The sequence below is a fragment of the Pieris brassicae genome, unplaced genomic scaffold (genome assembly GCF_905147105.1).
Source record: "Pieris brassicae unplaced genomic scaffold, ilPieBrab1.1, whole genome shotgun sequence".
Lineage (NCBI taxonomy): Eukaryota > Metazoa > Arthropoda > Insecta > Lepidoptera > Pieridae > Pieris > Pieris brassicae.
The window spans coordinates 54,791-77,195 of NW_025576117.1; the positions used below are offsets into that span (position 1 = coordinate 54,791).

The 22,405-nt window shown below is 40.1% G+C and overlaps 1 long non-coding RNA gene across 2 annotated transcripts; it reads right to left on the reverse strand.

The window, feature by feature from the left end:
• Positions 1–3,908: 3,908 nt before the first annotated feature.
• Positions 3,909–22,389, reverse strand: LOC123719538. Of its 2 annotated transcripts, XR_006755599.1 has the most exons (6): positions 22,306–22,389; positions 21,919–22,153; positions 21,455–21,710; positions 20,828–21,010; positions 20,309–20,391; positions 3,909–3,957 (listed from the first exon to the last, which is right to left on the reverse strand). It is a non-coding gene; the product is annotated as an uncharacterized LOC123719538 (long non-coding RNA). The 2 variants fall into 2 exon arrangements; XR_006755598.1 differs by lacking the exon at positions 3,909–3,957 and having other exon boundaries at positions 20,046–20,391; positions 22,263–22,387.
• Positions 22,390–22,405: the final 16 nt, after the last annotated feature.

Sequence of the window (22,405 nt, forward strand, 5' to 3'; positions counted from 1 at the left end):
TTTTTTTGCAAACAAGGGATTAACGGGCAAGAGGCTCATCTGATGTTAAATGGTACATCATGGCCACTCACATTGCCAGAAGTCTCGCAAGTGCGTTTCCGATCTTTTAAGAATTGGTACGCTCTTTTCAGCAGCTTTTTGGCAGCTGTTTCCACATTGTGGTGGTGCGCGGCAAATTGTCTTAATAAACGCTCAGTTCTGGAACGGCGTTGTTGCAAACGTCTTGTTTTGTCAAAGTCCGAAACAGGCAGAGAAAATTATTGTAATTTTATAAAACATACAAGTTCATCCGTTCGTCCTAATCCCACGAAGACAATGGAGGCATTATTCAGCGGCGATAAAGCATCTTTTATTCAGGGACACGCAACAGGCCAAAATCCGCGAAACCTTGTTAATATTAAATGCAATCAACTAAATGAATTGCACACAACATTTGTCAAGTTTTCATGCGAAAATTGAAATAAAAAAATCAGAAAGGCGCGGTAAACTCGGCTTGAGGCTTTTAAGTACGATTATTTATTCTGTGGGTTTATGGCGCGCACTTTATTTGACTCCATGTCTCACGTAAATCAAAAGCATACGCTCGCAGATCGTGTGATGTATTTTAATTATAATAATTTTGTGCTGTTATTAATAAACAATCATGGCAGCATGCTTAAGTTCCACAGTAAAGTTCAAAGTTCATGAACTATAATTTCCGTATCAAATGCCTTGACTCAGAATTATCTTCAGCGAGCTGCGCCGGCAATGATTTTTATCTTTCTTCGCAATTATTTATTAGGTCTTCGGTCTTGATATGGGTAGGGCGTTAAGCAAGATTTCTGACCACTTTCATGTTTATAAAGACACGAAACATGGTTGATTTTCTTTGGGGAAATGAGAAAAGAATAGTTGGAATAAGAACCTAGGACCCCCATTATACGCCATACCACGCCATTAACCACCACGGCAAAGTGATCAAAAACTATTTACTTAAGACTAATATGGCAAAATTTACATTTACGATAAATATTTTATTTTTTTCTGTCTGTTTATATTATAAAATGTCATTTCTCCCGGGACATTTAAATTGTCTTTTGATGTCGAAAGTCGACCTAATTTCACCATTTCATGCATTTTTGTCCATTTCCAAAGTTATTAGATCAGCCCTTGATCGTTTTTTCTTACATTTTGTTTCCTCTGTCAATATTAACAAACAAAGTGCGTCTTCATGTACAACACTAAAGTTTATGTTTTGGTTGATCGGATAGACCATTGTCGAGACATATAATAATTATAATGCGTTTATCAAAATTAAAAAAAAACCACATGCAGACCATTGCAATGTCTCATGGACAATGCAGCCTTTCCACTATAACCGCCAGCATGCCTTCAGGGCTGGAGTCCACACCTGCACAACCACACATTGTAGACGTACTGCAACGTCAACGTCATAGGTCAATGTAATTATAACTATATAGATACACTTATTGATTATGTAATACATTGGCCACACAATTTTGTTAGTTGTGCGTAAGGTTATTGTATACGAATAAAAATAGCAGTTTGTTTAATTTGGCAATTTAAATAAAGTAATGTGAAATTTATTCTCATGTCATTCATGGACCATTAATGTTTCTTCATCTCCGTTCCCGCCACAAATGCTCAGCACAAACCATAGTGCATCGTATAATAGATTATATTGGTGTTTTAACAAAAACCACTTTCAAAATATTACTATATTATAGACGTTTGGCCGAAGCAACGTGCATTTATACAAATAAACGTATCAATGCTTAAACGTCTTAAGCATGGTATATTCAGTTTGATGGGTTTACGAAAATCTAATTATATTTATATACTGTACATATATACACCAATATACGACACTTTTATTTAGTATCCCTCCCGATGTTAATTGAAATGCGGCCTATCTGAGAGCCTGTCCGTCCAGAAGTTGCCTATTTAAGTTTACTCTTTAGAAAATATTGAAAGAGTCAAAGACTTCCACTTCTACGCTGTTTCACAATGCGACCATCGCAATCGTGATTGCGGCACTTGGGGATGTACACAAGGCTGTACAAGGGCTGATTCTAGTAGTCGTAGTTTCAAAGTGAATTTATAAAATACGGAAATAAGGATTTCCGAATAACGATACATTGCATATTGGTGAGAACGGCGCCGTAGGCCTGATGCGGGTTTTGTTCGTCGGTTATACGCCCACGCCTAAATTTCCCTGGTCCAAATTGCAAGTTTCCAATCACGCGCTCCTAAATTGCGTGTCTTAGCGATCGTTGCTTGTCACTATTTGATGTGAGCAGAAATGAGCTTTTGTATTTGGGGTGGGAACTCAGTGGTAACATCTCGCCGCGACTTTATAAAATACAATTAAGTTTTGTTTGTTTACTCAAGATCTCCTTGGTAGGTAATATATTCTGTATTATGTAATACTATGTAGTTATTACACTCCTCTCCTTTCTCCTCCGAATCGAGATGTAGGACATCTTAATTCGTTGGCAAATCCATTTAAATATGCAAGAAAATGACAGCTTTTAACAATAATTTAACTCTCTGTTTATCAGTTTCCTTAATACCAAACTGTTAAAAAATCAGTAATTTAAAACATATTACATAATTAATTGTAGTAATCAGTCATCTAGTGAAAAAGTATAAATAATAAATGTTATGATGTGATTAAAACGAAGCAACATGATTTAAGAGATTCTGTTAATTATACTCGCCTTTATTATTTGCCAATAGTACGCATTTGAAATGAAATGACATTGACACTGGCAGAAAACGTCGATGTTTTCAGAATTCAAATTGATACATTGCTCGAAAGTCGAATCATGACGGTGAGTTAAAGGCACAGAACACTATTACTTCTATCGAAGAACAACAACTTCACATGTTTGTGTTTAGTCCATATTGTAAATTTTTATGTAAATATATAAAAAGCAATAAAACTAAAGTGTAGTAGATAAATTATTCATAAATAGGAAATAGTATTTAATAATATTGTTACTCATTATATGTGCTGTCTTAAAACTAACAATCGAATTTTAACAATTTTTTTAGGTGCATATTCAAAATTAACTCCATTATTATTTTTACCGATCAATCTCCTTCCTGTCTTCTCCATCCACACGACACTGGCGAAGTACCCATTTGGCATATATAAAAAAAACAACTTCATAGTAAAAAAATGCTTACACCAACGCTTCAGTTGATGCCACCGGTACTCGGCCTGGCGCGAGTATTTAAAATCGTATGCAAGTAAAGAATTTTTATGAATAATTTCATGTAGGGAAATAAAACAAGTGTACATGGGTAACATTTATTAAACCACAATAATTAATAAAAAAAAGTCTCATTGTATAGGCTTATTAACAAGTACTTATTATATAAAGCACGGGGCGTGGCGGCAGAATAATTTTGAAAGATATAAAATAAGTCAACTTTAGGATTAATGAGAAAATCTACGTTATTTGTAAAAGGTTTACCACAGACTTCGACCGCTGCATATAAAATATTTATTGTGGTAAAATTATTATCCTTATTGAATGACAAGTTAATGCAAAGAATAATAGTTAATCGTCGACGACCAATCACTTTCCGTGCGGCTCGATCCCTTGGCGTTGCGTAGAGATGTTGGGTCCCTCTGCATCTTCTACCGCATTTACCATGGGGAGTGTTCAGAAGAGTTGTTCGGTCTAATAAAATTCCATCCGTATCACCTCGATGTCCGCCGTTCCACAACTGAGCGTTTCCTGAGGCAGTTTTTGCCGCGCACCACCACTATGTGGAACCAGCTGCCCACTGAAGTATTTCCGAACCAATTCGACTTAGGGTCCTTCAAGAAAAGAGCGTACCAATTCTTGAAAGGCCGGCAACGCACTTGCGAGCCTTCTGGCAATGTGAGTGTCCATGGGCGGCGGTATCGCTTCACATCAGGTGAGCCTCTTGCACGTTTGCCTGCTATAACATAAAACATAAATTAATTCTATTTGTAATTTAATTTTTCTCTTTCATGATTTTTTATTTTAGAAAATCTTTTCAAACTGATAGCAATTGTGCTTTTAATAATTGTTTCAATATTGACTACGGAATGTTCTTTACATTCCTTTAGCCAATCTTTGTCCCAATCATCAGTTAATTTCAGTTCGGTGTGACTGCGATCTTTTATAATATAACAATTCGGTGCCATCTTTTTCACAATAAACCCGCAAACATAAACACATGCTTGGATTTCACTGGAACGCTGAGGAGGCACATCTCCAGCTCTGCTTTCCTTTCAGATAAAATATGAATAAGCTTTGGTGATGAAATTTCCGAATTAACATCAGACTTTTTGATAGTAGCGCGATTGAGCGCGGCTGGTGTATCGGCCGGTACGGTTTGCGAGCCGGCAAAGCGCTGAAAATTATGCTGCACCAAGCCGAACGGCCGAAATCGGATTGAAGCTATGTATTTGTACGAGCCAAAGCTGTGCATTTTGCTCACTCAGGCTATCTTAGAATTATAAGCGTGATGATCCCTATGTACGATTTCCCAAATCGTCGGAGTTACACCCCGAGAGCAGAGCCAGACGTAGGCACTCTCTTCTACATACAGTTATTCGTTTCATAACGATTAACTAAATCATGGGAGTTACACTCCGAGAGCATACATAGCTACACGTAGGCACTCTCTTCTACATACAGTTATTCGTTTCATAACGATTAACTAAATCATGGGAGTTACACTCCGAGAGCATAGCCAGACGCAGGCACTCTCTTCTACATACAGTTATTCGTTTCATAACGATTAACTAAATCATGGGAGTTACACTCCGAGTGCATACATAGCCAGACGTAGGCACTCTCTTCTACATACAGTTATTCGTTTCATAACGATTAACTAAATCATGGGAGTTACACTCAGAGAGCATACATAGCCAGACGTAGGCACTCTCTTCTACATACAGTTATTCGTTTCATAACGATTAACTAAATCATGGGAGTTACACTCCGAGAGCATACATAGCCAGACGTAGGCACTCTCTTCTACATACAGTTATTCGTTTCATAACGATTAACTCAACCATGGGAGTTACACTCCGAGAGCATAGCCAGACGCAGGCACTCTCTTCTACATACAGTTATTCGTTTCATAACGATTAACTAAATCATGGGAGTTACACTCCGAGAGCATAGCCAGACGCAGGCACTCTCTTCTACATACAGTTATTCGTTTCATAACGATTAACTAAATCATGGGAGTTACACTCCGAGAGCATAGCCAGACGCAGGCACTCTCTTCTACATACAGTTATTCGTTTCATAACGATTAACTTAATCATGGGAGTTACACTCCGAGAGCATACATAGCCAGACGTAGGCACTCTCTTCTACATACAGTTATTCGTTTCATAACGATTAACTAAATCATGGGAGTTACACTCCGAGAGCATACATAGCTAGACGTAGGCACTCTCTTCTACATACAGTTATTCGTTTCATAACGATTAACTAAATCATGGGAGTTACACTCCGAGAGCATACATAGCTAGACGTAGGCACTCTCTTCTACATACAGTTATTCGTTTCATAACGATTAACTAAATCATGGGAGTTACACTCCGAGAGCATAGCCAGACGCAGGCACTCTCTTCTACATACAGTTATTCGTTTCATAACGATTAACTAAATCATGGGAGTTACACTCCGAGAGCATAGCCAGACGCAGGCACTCTCTTCTACATACAGTTATTCGTTTCATAACGATTAACTAAATCATGGGAGTTACACTCCGAGAGCATAGCCAGACGCAGGCACTCTCTTCTACATACAGTTATTCGTTTCATAACGATTAACTAAATCATGGGAGTTACACTCCGAGAGCATACATAGCCAGACGTAGGCACTCTCTTCTACATACAGTTATTCGTTTCATAACGATTAACTAAATAATGGGAGTTACACTCCGAGAGCATAGCCAGACGCAGGCACTCTCTTCTACATACAGTTATTCGTTTCATAACGATTAACTAAATCATGGGAGTTACACTCCGAGAGCATACATAGCCAGACGTAGGCACTCTCTTCTACATACAGTTATTCGTTTCATAACGATTAACTAAATCATGGGAGTTACACTCCGAGAGCATAGCCAGACGCAGGCACTCTCTTCTACATACAGTTATTCGTTTCATAACGATTAACTAAATCATGGGAGTTACACTCCGAGAGCATAGCCAGACGCAGGCACTCTCTTCTACATACAGTTATTCGTTTCATAACGATTAACTAAATCATGGGAGTTACACTCCGAGAGCATAGCCAGACGCAGGCACTCTCTTCTACATACAGTTATTCGTGTCATAACGATTAACTAAATCATGGGAGTTACACTCCGAGAGCATAGCCAGACGCAGGCACTCTCTTCTACATACATTTATTCGTTTCATAACGATTAACTAAATCATGGGAGTTACACTCCGAGAGCATAGCCAGACGCAGGCACTCTCTTCTACATACAGTTATTCGTTTCATAACGATTAACTAAATCATGGGAGTTACACTCCGAGAGCATAGCCAGACGCAGGCACTCTCTTCTACATACAGTTATTCGTTTCATAACGATTAACTAAATCATGGGAGTTACACTCCGAGAGCATACATAGCCAGACGTAGGCACTCTCTTCTACATACAGTTATTCATTTCATAACGATTAACTAAATAATGGGAGTTACACTCCGAGAGCATAGCCAGACGCAGGCACTCTCTTCTACATACAGTTATTCGTTTCATAACGATTAACTAAATCATGGGAGTTACACTCCGAGAGCATAGCCAGACGCAGGCACTCTCTTCAACATACAGTTATTCGTTTCATAACGATTAACTAAATCATGGGAGTTACACTCCGAGAGCATAGCCAGACGCAGGCACTCTCTTCTACATACAGTTATTCGTTTCATAACGATTAACTAAATCATGGGAGTTACACTCCGAGAGCATAGCCAGACGCAGGCACTCTCTTCAACATACAGTTATTCGTTTCATAACGATTAACTAAATCATGGGAGTTACACTCCGAGAGCATAGCCAGACGCAGGCACTCTCTTCTACATACAGTTATTCGTTTCATAACGATTAACTAAATCATGGGAGTTACACTCCGAGAGCATAGCCAGACGCAGGCACTCTCTTCTACATACAGTTATTCGTTTCATAACGATTAACTAAATCATGGGAGTTACACTCCGAGAGCATAGCCAGACGCAGGCACTCTCTTCTACATACAGTTATTCGTTTCATAACGATTAACTAAATCATGGGAGTTACACTCCGAGAGCATAGCCAGACGCAGGCACTCTCTTCTACATACAGTTATTCGTTTCATAACGATTAACTAAATCATGGGAGTTACACTCCGAGAGCATAGCCAGACGCAGGCACTCTCTTCTACATACAGTTATTCGTTTCATAACGATTAACTAAATCATGGGAGTTACACTCCGAGAGCATAGCCAGACGCAGGCACTCTCTTCAACATACAGTAATTCGTTTCATAACGATTAACTAAATCATGGGAGTTACACTCCGAGAGCATAGCCAGACGCAGGCACTCTCTTCAACATACAGTTATTCGTTTCATAACGATTAACTAAATCATGGGAGTTACACTCCGAGAGCATAGCCAGACGCAGGCACTCTCTTCAACATACAGTTATTCGTTTCATAACGATTAACTAAATCATGGGAGTTACACTCCGAGAGCATAGCCAGACGCAGGCACTCTCTTCAACATACAGTTATTCGTTTCATAACGATTAACTAAATCATGGGAGTTACACTCCGAGAGCATAGCCAGACGCAGGCACTCTCTTCAACATACAGTTATTCGTTTCATAACGATTAACTAAATCATGGGAGTTACACTCCGAGAGCATAGCCAGACGCAGGCACTCTCTTCAACATACAGTTATTCGTTTCATAACGATTAACTAAATCATGGGAGTTACACTCCGAGAGCATAGCCAGACGCAGGCACTCTCTTCAACATACAGTTATTCGTTTCATAACGATAAACTAAATCATGGGAGTTACACTCCGAGAGCATAGCCAGACGCAGGCACTCTCTTCTACATACAGTTATTCGTTTCATAACGATTAACTAAATCATGGGAGTTACACTCCGAGAGCATAGCCAGACGCAGGCACTCTCTTCAACATACAGTTATTCGTTTCATAACGATTAACTAAATCATGGGAGTTACACTCCGAGAGCATAGCCAGACGCAGGCACTCTCTTCAACATACAGTTATTCGTTTCATAACGATTAACTAAATCATGGGAGTTACACTCCGAGAGCATAGCCAGACGCAGGCACTCTCTTCTACATACAGTTATTCGTTTCATAACGATTAACTAAATCATGGGAGTTACACTCCGAGAGCATAGCCAGACGCAGGCACTCTCTTCAACATACAGTTATTCGTTTCAAAACGATTAACTAAATCATGGGAGTTACACTCCGAGAGCATAGCCAGACGCAGGCACTCTCTTCTACATACAGTTATTCGTTTCATAACGATTAACTAAATCATGGGAGTTACACTCCGAGAGCATAGCCAGACGCAGGCACTCTCTTCAACATACAGTTATTCGTTTCATAACGATTAACTAAATCATGGGAGTTACACTCCGAGAGCATAGCCAGACGCAGGCACTCTCTTCAACATACAGTTATTCGTTTCATAACGATTAACTAAATCATGGGAGTTACACTCCGAGAGCATAGCCAGACGCAGGCACTCTCTTCAACATACAGTTATTCGTTTCATAACGATTAACTAAATCATGGGAGTTACACTCCGAGAGCATAGCCAGACGCAGGCACTCTCTTCAACATACAGTTATTCGTTTCATAACGATTAACTAAATCATGGGAGTTACACTCCGAGAGCATAGCCAGACGCAGGCACTCTCTTCTACATACAGTTATTCGTTTCATAACGATTAACTAAATCATGGGAGTTACACTCCGAGAGCATAGCCAGACGCAGGCACTCTCTTCAACATACAGTTATTCGTTTCATAACGATTAACTAAATCATGGGAGTTACACTCCGAGAGCATAGCCAGACGCAGGCACTCTCTTCAACATACAGTTATTCGTTTCATAACGATTAACTAAATCATGGGAGTTACACTCCGAGAGCATAGCCAGACGCAGGCACTCTCTTCTACATACAGTTATTCGTTTCATAACGATTAACTAAATCATGGGAGTTACACTCCGAGAGCATAGCCAGACGCAGGCACTCTCTTCAACATACAGTTATTCGTTTCAAAACGATTAACTAAATCATGGGAGTTACACTCCGAGAGCATAGCCAGACGCAGGCACTCTCTTCTACATACAGTTATTCGTTTCATAACGATTAACTAAATCATGGGAGTTACACTCCGAGAGCATAGCCAGACGCAGGCACTCTCTTCAACATACAGTTATTCGTTTCATAACGATTAACTAAATCATGGGAGTTACACTCCGAGAGCATAGCCAGACGCAGGCACTCTCTTAAACATACAGTTATTCGTTTCATAACGATTAACTAAATCATGGGAGTTACACTCCGAGAGCATAGCCAGACGCAGGCACTCTCTTCAACATACAGTTATTCGTTTCATAACGATTAACTAAATCATGGGAGTTACACTCCGAGAGCATAGCCAGACGCAGGCACTCTCTTCAACATACAGTTATTCGTTTCATAACGATTAACTAAATCATGGGAGTTACACTCCGAGAGCATAGCCAGACGCAGGCACTCTCTTCAACATACAGTTATTCGTTTCATAACGATTAACTAAATCATGGGAGTTACACTCCGAGAGCATACATAGCCAGACGTAGGCACTCTCTTCTACATACAGTTATTCGTTTCATAACGATTAACTAAATCATGGGAGTTACACTCCGAGAGCATAGCCAGACGCAGGCACTCTCTTCTACATACAGTTATTCGTTTCATAACGATTAACTAAATCATGGGAGTTACACTCCGAGAGCATAGCCAGACGCAGGCACTCTCTTCTACATACAGTTATTCGTTTCATAACGATTAACTAAATCATGGGAGTTACACTCCGAGAGCATACATAGCCAGACGTAGGCACTCTCTTCTACATATAGTTATTCATTTCATAACGATTAACTAAATAATGGGAGTTACACTCCGAGAGCATAGCCAGACGCAGGCACTCTCTTCAACATACAGTTATTCGTTTCATAACGATTAACTAAATCATGGGAGTTACACTCCGAGAGCATACATAGCCAGACGCAGGCACTCTCTTCTACATACAGTTATTCGTTTCATAACGATTAACTAAATCATGGGAGTTACACTCCGAGAGCATACATAGCCAGACGTAGACACTCTCTTCTACATACAGTTATTCATTTCATAACGATTAACTAAATAATGGGAGTTACACTCCGAGAGCATAGCCAGACGCAGGCACTCTCTTCTACATACAGTTATTCGTTTCATAACGATTAACTAAATCATGGGAGTTACACTCCGAGAGCATAGCCAGACGCAGGCACTCTCTTCAACATACAGTTATTCGTTTCATAACGATTAACTAAATCATGGGAGTTACACTCCGAGAGCATAGCCAGACGCAGGCACTCTCTTCTACATACAGTTATTCGTTTCATAACGATTAACTAAATCATGGGAGTTACACTCCGAGAGCATAGCCAGACGCAGGCACTCTCTTCAACATACAGTTATTCGTTTCATAACGATTAACTAAATCATGGGAGTTACACTCCGAGAGCATAGCCAGACGCAGGCACTCTCTTCAACATACAGTTATTCGTTTCATAACGATTAACTAAATCATGGGAGTTACACTCCGAGAGCATACATAGCCAGACGTAGGCACTCTCTTCTACATACAGTTATTCGTTTCATAACGATTAACTAAATCATGGGAGTTACACTCCGAGAGCATAGCCAGACGCAGGCACTCTCTTCTACATACAGTTATTCGTTTCATAACGATTAACTAAATCATGGGAGTTACACTCCGAGAGCATAGCCAGACGCAGGCACTCTCTTCTACATACAGTTATTCGTTTCATAACGATTAACTAAATCATGGGAGTTACACTCCGAGAGCATACATAGCCAGACGTAGGCACTCTCTTCTACATATAGTTATTCATTTCATAACGATTAACTAAATAATGGGAGTTACACTCCGAGAGCATAGCCAGACGCAGGCACTCTCTTCAACATACAGTTATTCGTTTCATAACGATTAACTAAATCATGGGAGTTACACTCCGAGAGCATACATAGCCAGACGCAGGCACTCTCTTCTACATACAGTTATTCGTTTCATAACGATTAACTAAATCATGGGAGTTACACTCCGAGAGCATACATAGCCAGACGTAGACACTCTCTTCTACATACAGTTATTCATTTCATAACGATTAACTAAATAATGGGAGTTACACTCCGAGAGCATAGCCAGACGCAGGCACTCTCTTCTACATACAGTTATTCGTTTCATAACGATTAACTAAATCATGGGAGTTACACTCCGAGAGCATAGCCAGACGCAGGCACTCTCTTCAACATACAGTTATTCGTTTCATAACGATTAACTAAATCATGGGAGTTACACTCCGAGAGCATAGCCAGACGCAGGCACTCTCTTCTACATACAGTTATTCGTTTCATAACGATTAACTAAATCATGGGAGTTACACTCCGAGAGCATAGCCAGACGCAGGCACTCTCTTCAACATACAGTTATTCGTTTCATAACGATTAACTAAATCATGGGAGTTACACTCCGAGAGCATAGCCAGACGCAGGCACTCTCTTCAACATACAGTTATTCGTTTCATAACGATTAACTAAATCATGGGAGTTACACTCCGAGAGCATAGCCAGACGCAGGCACTCTCTTCAACATACAGTTATTCGTTTCATAACGATTAACTAAATCATGGGAGTTACACTCCGAGAGCATACATAGCCAGACGCAGGCACTCTCTTCTACATACAGTTATTCGTTTCATAACGATTAACTAAATCATGGGAGTTACACTCCGAGAGCATAGCCAGACGCAGGCACTCTCTTCTACATACAGTTATTCGTTTCATAACGATTAACTAAATCATGGGAGTTACACTCCGAGAGCATAGCCAGACGCAGGCACTCTCTTCAACATACAGTTATTCGTTTCATAACGATTAACTAAATCATGGGAGTTACACTCCGAGAGCATAGCCAGACGCAGGCACTCTCTTCAACATACAGTTATTCGTTTCATAACGATTAACTAAATCATGGGAGTTACACTCCGAGAGCATAGCCAGACGCAGGCACTCTCTTCTACATACAGTTATTCGTTTCATAACGATTAACTAAATCATGGGAGTTACACTCCGAGAGCATAGCCAGACGCAGGCACTCTCTTCAACATACAGTTATTCGTTTCAAAACGATTAACTAAATCATGGGAGTTACACTCCGAGAGCATAGCCAGACGCAGGCACTCTCTTCTACATACAGTTATTCGTTTCATAACGATTAACTAAATCATGGGAGTTACACTCCGAGAGCATAGCCAGACGCAGGCACTCTCTTCAACATACAGTTATTCGTTTCATAACGATTAACTAAATCATGGGAGTTACACTCCGAGAGCATAGCCAGACGCAGGCACTCTCTTAAACATACAGTTATTCGTTTCATAACGATTAACTAAATCATGGGAGTTACACTCCGAGAGCATAGCCAGACGCAGGCACTCTCTTCAACATACAGTTATTCGTTTCATAACGATTAACTAAATCATGGGAGTTACACTCCGAGAGCATAGCCAGACGCAGGCACTCTCTTCAACATACAGTTATTCGTTTCATAACGATTAACTAAATCATGGGAGTTACACTCCGAGAGCATAGCCAGACGCAGGCACTCTCTTCAACATACAGTTATTCGTTTCATAACGATTAACTAAATCATGGGAGTTACACTCCGAGAGCATACATAGCCAGACGTAGGCACTCTCTTCTACATACAGTTATTCGTTTCATAACGATTAACTAAATCATGGGAGTTACACTCCGAGAGCATAGCCAGACGCAGGCACTCTCTTCTACATACAGTTATTCGTTTCATAACGATTAACTAAATCATGGGAGTTACACTCCGAGAGCATAGCCAGACGCAGGCACTCTCTTCTACATACAGTTATTCGTTTCATAACGATTAACTAAATCATGGGAGTTACACTCCGAGAGCATACATAGCCAGACGTAGGCACTCTCTTCTACATATAGTTATTCATTTCATAACGATTAACTAAATAATGGGAGTTACACTCCGAGAGCATAGCCAGACGCAGGCACTCTCTTCAACATACAGTTATTCGTTTCATAACGATTAACTAAATCATGGGAGTTACACTCCGAGAGCATACATAGCCAGACGCAGGCACTCTCTTCTACATACAGTTATTCGTTTCATAACGATTAACTAAATCATGGGAGTTACACTCCGAGAGCATACATAGCCAGACGTAGACACTCTCTTCTACATACAGTTATTCATTTCATAACGATTAACTAAATAATGGGAGTTACACTCCGAGAGCATAGCCAGACGCAGGCACTCTCTTCTACATACAGTTATTCGTTTCATAACGATTAACTAAATCATGGGAGTTACACTCCGAGAGCATAGCCAGACGCAGGCACTCTCTTCAACATACAGTTATTCGTTTCATAACGATTAACTAAATCATGGGAGTTACACTCCGAGAGCATAGCCAGACGCAGGCACTCTCTTCTACATACAGTTATTCGTTTCATAACGATTAACTAAATCATGGGAGTTACACTCCGAGAGCATAGCCAGACGCAGGCACTCTCTTCAACATACAGTTATTCGTTTCATAACGATTAACTAAATCATGGGAGTTACACTCCGAGAGCATAGCCAGACGCAGGCACTCTCTTCAACATACAGTTATTCGTTTCATAACGATTAACTAAATCATGGGAGTTACACTCCGAGAGCATACATAGCCAGACGTAGGCACTCTCTTCTACATACAGTTATTCGTTTCATAACGATTAACTAAATCATGGGAGTTACACTCCGAGAGCATAGCCAGACGCAGGCACTCTCTTCTACATACAGTTATTCGTTTCATAACGATTAACTAAATCATGGGAGTTACACTCCGAGAGCATAGCCAGACGCAGGCACTCTCTTCTACATACAGTTATTCGTTTCATAACGATTAACTAAATCATGGGAGTTACACTCCGAGAGCATACATAGCCAGACGTAGGCACTCTCTTCTACATATAGTTATTCATTTCATAACGATTAACTAAATAATGGGAGTTACACTCCGAGAGCATAGCCAGACGCAGGCACTCTCTTCAACATACAGTTATTCGTTTCATAACGATTAACTAAATCATGGGAGTTACACTCCGAGAGCATACATAGCCAGACGCAGGCACTCTCTTCTACATACAGTTATTCGTTTCATAACGATTAACTAAATCATGGGAGTTACACTCCGAGAGCATACATAGCCAGACGTAGACACTCTCTTCTACATACAGTTATTCATTTCATAACGATTAACTAAATAATGGGAGTTACACTCCGAGAGCATAGCCAGACGCAGGCACTCTCTTCTACATACAGTTATTCGTTTCATAACGATTAACTAAATCATGGGAGTTACACTCCGAGAGCATAGCCAGACGCAGGCACTCTCTTCAACATACAGTTATTCGTTTCATAACGATTAACTAAATCATGGGAGTTACACTCCGAGAGCATAGCCAGACGCAGGCACTCTCTTCTACATACAGTTATTCGTTTCATAACGATTAACTAAATCATGGGAGTTACACTCCGAGAGCATAGCCAGACGCAGGCACTCTCTTCAACATACAGTTATTCGTTTCATAACGATTAACTAAATCATGGGAGTTACACTCCGAGAGCATAGCCAGACGCAGGCACTCTCTTCAACATACAGTTATTCGTTTCATAACGATTAACTAAATCATGGGAGTTACACTCCGAGAGCATAGCCAGACGCAGGCACTCTCTTCTACATACAGTTATTCGTTTCATAACGATTAACTAAATCATGGGAGTTACACTCCGAGAGCATAGCCAGACGCAGGCACTCTCTTCTACATACAGTTATTCGTTTCATAACGATTAACTAAATCATGGGAGTTACACTCCGAGAGCATAGCCAGACGCAGGCACTCTCTTCTACATACAGTTATTCGTTTCATAACGATTAACTAAATCATGGGAGTTACACTCCGAGAGCATAGCCAGACGCAGGCACTCTCTTCTACATACAGTTATTCGTTTCATAACGATTAACTAAATCATGGGAGTTACACTCCGAGAGCATAGCCAGACGCAGGCACTCTCTTCTACATACAGTTATTCGTTTCATAACGATTAACTAAATCATGGGAGTTACACTCCGAGAGCATAGCCAGACGCAGGCACTCTCTTCAACATACAGTTATTCGTTTCATAACGATTAACTAAATCATGGGAGTTACACTCCGAGAGCATAGCCAGACGTAGGCACTCTCTTCTACATACAGTTATTCGTTTCATAACGATTAACTAAATCATGGGAGTTACACTCCGAGAGCATAGCCAGACGCAGGCACTCTCTTCAACATACAGTTATTCGTTTCATAACGATTAACTAAATCATGGGAGTTACACTCCGAGAGCATAGCCAGACGCAGGCACTCTCTCAACATACAGTTATTCGTTTCATAACGATTAACTAAATCATGGGAGTTACACTCCGAGAGCATACATAGCCAGACGTAGGCACTCTCTTCTACATACAGTTATTCGTTTCATAACGATTAACTAAATCATGGGAGTTACACTCCGAGAGCATAGCCAGACGCAGGCACTCTCTTCAACATACAGTTATTCGTTTCATAACGATTAACTAAATCATGGGAGTTACACTCCGAGAGCATAGCCAGACGCAGGCACTCTCTTCTACATACAGTTATTCGTTTCATAACGATTAACTAAATCATGGGAGTTACACTCCGAGAGCATAGCCAGACGCAGGCACTCTCTTCTACATACAATTGTTCGTTTCATAACGATTAACTAAATAATGGGAGTTACACTCCGAGAGCATAGCCAGACGCAGGCACTCTCTTCTACATACAGTTATTCGTTTCATAACGATTAACTAAATCATGGGAGTTACACTCCGAGAGCATAGCCAGACGCAGGCACTCTCTTCTACATACAGTTATTCGTTTCATAACGATTAACTAAATCATGGGAGTTACACTCCGAGAGCATAGCCAGACGCAGGCACTCTCTTCTACATACAGTTATTCGTTTCATAACGATTAACTAAATCATGGGAGTTACACTCCGAGAGCATAGCCAGACGCAGGCACTCTCTTCTACATACAGTTATTCGTTTCATAACGATTAACTAAATCATGGGAGTTACACTCCGAGAGCATAGCCAGACGCAGGCACTCTCTTCTACATACAGTTATTCGTTTCATAACGATTAACTAAATCCTGGGAGTTACACTCCGAGAGCATAGCCAGACGCAGGCACTCTCTTCTACATACAGTTATTCGTTTCATAACGATTAACTAAATCATGGGAGTTACACTCCGAGAGCATAGCCAGACGCAGGCACTCTCTTCTACATACAGTTATTCGTTTCATAACGATTAACTAAATCATGGGAGTTACACTCCGAGAGCATAGCCAGACGCAGGCACTCTCTTCTACATACAGTTATTCGTTTCATAACGATTAACTAAATCATGGGAGTTACACTCCGAGAGCATAGCCAGACGCAGGCACTCTCTTCTACATACAGTTATTCGTTTCATAACGATTAACTAAATCATGGGAGTTACACTCCGAGAGCATAGCCAGACGCAGGCACTCTCTTCTACATACAGTTATTCGTTTCATAACGATTAACTAAATCATGGGAGTTACACTCCGAGAGCATAGCCAGACGCAGGCACTCTCTTCTACATACAGTTATTCGTTTCATAACGATTAACTAAATCATGGGAGTTACACTCCGAGAGCATAGCCAGACGCAGGCACTCTCTTCTACATACAGTTATTCGTTTCATAACGATTAACTAAATCATGGGAGTTACACTCCGAGAGCATAGCCAGACGCAGGCACTCTCTTCTACATACAGTAATTCGTTTCATAACGATTAACTAAATCATGGGAGTTACACTCCGAGAGCATAGCCAGACGCAGGCACTCTCTTCAACATACAGTTATTCGTTTCAAAACGATTAACTAAATCATGGGAGTTACACTCCGAGAGCATTGCCAGACGCAGGCACTCTCTTCTACATACAGTTATTCGTTTCATAACGATTAACTAAATCATGGGAGTTACACTCCGAGAGCATAGCCAGACGCAGGCACTCTCTTCAACATACAGTTATTCGTTTCATAACGATTAACTAAATCATGGGAGTTACACTCCGAGAGCATAGCCAGACGCAGGCACTCTCTTCAACATACAGTTATTCGTTTCATAACGATTAACTAAATCATGGGAGTTACACTCCGAGAGCATAGCCAGACGCAGGCACTCTCTTCAACATACAGTTATTCGTTTCATAACGATTAACTAAATCATGGGAGTTACACTCCGAGAGCATAGCCAGACGCAGGCACTCTCTTCTACATACAGTTATTCGTTTCATAACGATTAACTAAATCATGGGAGTTACACTCCGAGAGCATAGCCAGACGCAGGCACTCTCTTCAACATACAGTTATTCGTTTCATAACGATTAACTAAATCATGGGAGTTACACTCCGAGAGCATAGCCAGACGCAGGCACTCTCTTCAACATACAGTTATTCGTTTCATAACGATTAACTAAATCATGGGAGTTACACTCCGAGAGCATAGCCAGACGCAGGCACTCTCTTCAACATACAGTTATTCGTTTCATAACGATTAACTAAATCATGGGAGTTACACTCCGAGAGCATAGCCAGACGCAGGCACTCTCTTCAACATACAGTTATTCGTTTCATAACGATTAACTAAATCATGGGAGTTACACTCCGAGAGCATAGCCAGACGCAGGCACTCTCTTCAACATACAGTTATTCGTTTCATAACGATTAACTAAATCATGGGAGTTACACTCCGAGAGCATACATAGCCAGACGTAGGCACTCTCTTCTACATACAGTTATTCGTTTCATAACGATTAACTAAATCATGGGAGTTACACTCCGAGAGCATAGCCAGACGCAGGCACTCTCTTCAACATACAGTTATTCGTTTCATAACGATTAACTAAATCATGGGAGTTACACTCCGAGAGCATAGCCAGACGCAGGCACTCTCTTCAACATACAGTTATTCGTTTCATAACGATTAACTAAATCATGGGAGTTACACTCCGAGAGCATAGCCAGACGCAGGCACTCTCTTCAACATACAGTTATTCGTTTCATAACGATTAACTAAATCATGGGAGTTACACTCCGAGAGCATAGCCAGACGCAGGCACTCTCTTCAACATACAGTTATTCGTTTCATAACGATTAACTAAATCATGGGAGTTACACTCCGAGAGCATAGCCAGACGCAGGCACTCTCTTCTACATACAGTTATTCGTTTCATAACGATTAACTAAATCATGGGAGTTACACTCCGAGAGCATAGCCAGACGCAGGCACTCTCTTCAACATACAGTTATTCGTTTCATAACGATTAACTAAATCATGGGAGTTACACTCCGAGAGCATAGCCAGACGCAGGCACTCTCTTCAACATACAGTTATTCGTTTCATAACGATTAACTAAATCATGGGAGTTACACTCCGAGAGCATAGCCAGACGCAGGCACTCTCTTCTACATACAGTTATTCGTTTCATAACGATTAACTAAATCATGGGAGTTACACTCCGAGAGCATAGCCAGACGCAGGCACTCTCTTCTACATACAGTTATTCGTTTCATAACGATTAACTAAATCATGGGAGTTACACTCCGAGAGCATAGCCAGACGCAGGCACTCTCTTCTACATACAGTTATTCGTTTCATAACGATTAACTAAATCATGGGAGTTACACTCCGAGAGCATAGCCAGACGCAGGCACTCTCTTCAACATACAGTTATTCGTTTCATAACGATTAACTAAATCATGGGAGTTACACTCCGAGAGCATAGCCAGACGCAGGCACTCTCTTCAACATACAGTTATTCGTTTCATAACGATTAACTAAATCATGGGAGTTACACTCCGAGAGCATAGCCAGACGCAGGCACTCTCTTCAACATACAGTTATTCGTTTCATAACGATTAACTAAATCATGGGAGTTACACTCCGAGAGCATAGCCAGACGCAGGCACTCTCTTCTTCATACAGTTATTCGTTTCATAACGATTAACTAAATCATGGGAGTTACACTCCGAGAGCATAGCCAGACGCAGGCACTCTCTTCAACATACAGTTATTCGTTTCATAACGATTAACTAAATCATGAGAGTTACACTCCGAGAGCATAGCCAGACGCAGGCACTCTCTTCTACATACAGTTATTCGTTTCATAACGATTAACTAAATCATGGGAGTTACACTCCGAGAGCATAGCCAGACGCAGGCACTCTCTTCTACATACAGTTATTCGTTTCATAACGATTAACTAAATCATGGGAGTTACACTCCGAGAGCATAGCCAGACGCAGGCACTCTCTTCTACATACAGTTATTCGTTTCATAACGATTAACTAAATCATGGGAGTTACACTCCGAGAGCATAGCCAGACGCAGGCACTCTCTTCTACATACAGTTATTCGTTTCATAACGATTAACTAAATCATGGGAGTTACACTCCGAGAGCATAGCCAGACGCAGGCACTCTCTTCTTCATACAGTTATTCGTTTCATAACGATTAACTAAATCATGGGAGTTACACCCCGAGAGCATAGCCAGACGTAGGCGTAGCTGAGTCGGCGATGCCACTTAATTTCCCTGGGAGGTTGGAGGTTCCACCTGGCTGTTACAGGGATATTCAGTTGCGCAGCTAGGTTTAGTGTCTTCGAAGAATAATAATTTCAGCGTATTAAAAACGCTGCTACTAATTGCCTAAGCTAGTTTTTAATTGGACCGACGTGGGGTTTGGATCACATCCACAATTACAGATGTCAAGTATTATTATAATAAGTGTTTATACCTCTTTCCTGTCGGTCGAATCTCCGTTCAGTCGAAAAGCTTGTCCAGCGACAGTTGTTCCAGGGGCGTCTTGTCATCATTCATCTGAAGGTAAAATAAATTATATAATTACTAGCTGCCATAGAATGTGGTTTTAGATTTGAATTTGATTTACACTTCGGTCTAAGTAACACGTGGTTGGCTAACACCAAAAATTAAAAAAGTTCATACTTTAGCCTCAATAACACGTGGTAATCATGATATTGAATTGTAGCTTATATGACACGTTTGTCGGTTTACCATAGCAGTGCCATCTATTGATCACTTACTCAATTCAGTCGAATAATTGTGACTGTCAATTAATTATAGACAAATAATTTGCAATAAAATAAAATTGCGACTATAATTAAAGATCTAAGCTACCCTATCTCTTAAGTTGGACCAGACCGCTCACGGTGTGCCAATTTAATTTAAAATCGGTTAAGTAGTTTAGGAGGCCATCGCGGACGGAAGTACTTTTCAATAAAATTTTGAAACTTACTTTGGCAAATATTCCAACTGCAACCGAATGGCTTAAAATTTGATCTGCTAGGCGCTCTTTGATTTTCTGTTTGCCATTCTGTACTGGTTGTAAGTGGTGCTGGGTTAAAGCTGGAGCAAACACGGTTGGGATTCTCGCGATCTTTATTATAAAACTCCTCTATGTGGCTCCACTTTACTGTACCTGCAATGGAAGGTTATGATCTTATTCTCAAAACAATTTTAACCAATCACAGGTCAAGCGGCAATAAGAAAATAAATATGGTACAGCAGAGGTACATCAATTATTAGTTATTTTAATTAGGCAATAAGGCAATACTAACAACTACTTGATGCAGGGAAATAATTGCCAAAGGCCACTAGCGGATAAATAAGTCAATGGATGGTCATGGTTCAATGGATAAATAAGTCATAAAAAAGTTTTAATATCTTTCCGCTGTTCAATTAATTAAATTATTATACCAACCTATGTTTAGTTTTCTGTTTATTTGTATATCTAGTGTAAATTGGAAATACCGTTTAAAAAAAATTAAATCTTTAAACATGCACTCAAGCAAACAAGCCAATGTAAATTTGTAAAAATTAATATTCAACCACATTTTGTATAATATTCTAAAGAAGTGGTTACCTCCTCGACAAGAGCTGCTGACTTGTCTGCTGTGTCACAATCTCCTGAGAAGTAAAATGCTATTGGCTGTTTCCAGCATTTTCGAACACCGATAAACATGAAAGTTCGACTATGGTTTGCTATCACACTAGTACGGCCTTAGCATTGAGTTTTACGTTTTTCTGCATCTCTTAGACAGCGTTTGCTTTTGAGGTGTAAGTTCACTGAACTTTTTCACGTCCAAGTCCTACAAAATACCTTTGCTAGTTGATGGTTCCTGGAAAATATACAAAAATAATTGAATAAAAAATTCGAAAAAGATAACAAATCCAATAAGTGGATGGAGAAAATAGAAAACTTTTAATCATCCATATATCACCTAGATGTGTGTCAGAAATGTACTGCCTACCTACCTCTATGTAAAAAAGCATGACTATAAAAATTTGTCTATTTGACTTAGGTAGAATATGAATGTAAATACTCACTTGGATGTCATAACTTGCTCTATATGGACTACAATGTTTGTTTTTTAATTGGTCTATATCCTCCTCTATTCACTCTTAATCTAACTTGTTAAGTCTTTTCCTATCGCTGCTGGTAAATGAAGATTCATTCAAATGATTTTCACATAGTATCCTATGCTGGGCATTCACTGTTTTTAATGATTCAATGGATGTCCCATCACCATTAGGAAAACAAAATTTAGCCCAAACTTTAACACTAAAAATAAAGTTTTCATTAGACATAGTTAATACTGAAGCTGTTTTGGATAATCTTTCCAATATGGACCGTCGATTTAAATGCCCATTTTTTTGTAGATAGTACTCACTAAAAGAAAGAGTTTTGCAAAGATTTAGGTTGCGCAAACTTACGGTTCATGAGATACATTTATTAAAACTTTTCACACAAATTGGTAAGTAACAACACGCAATTACAAAATATATTTGACAAATAATTGATGTCAAACGTCAA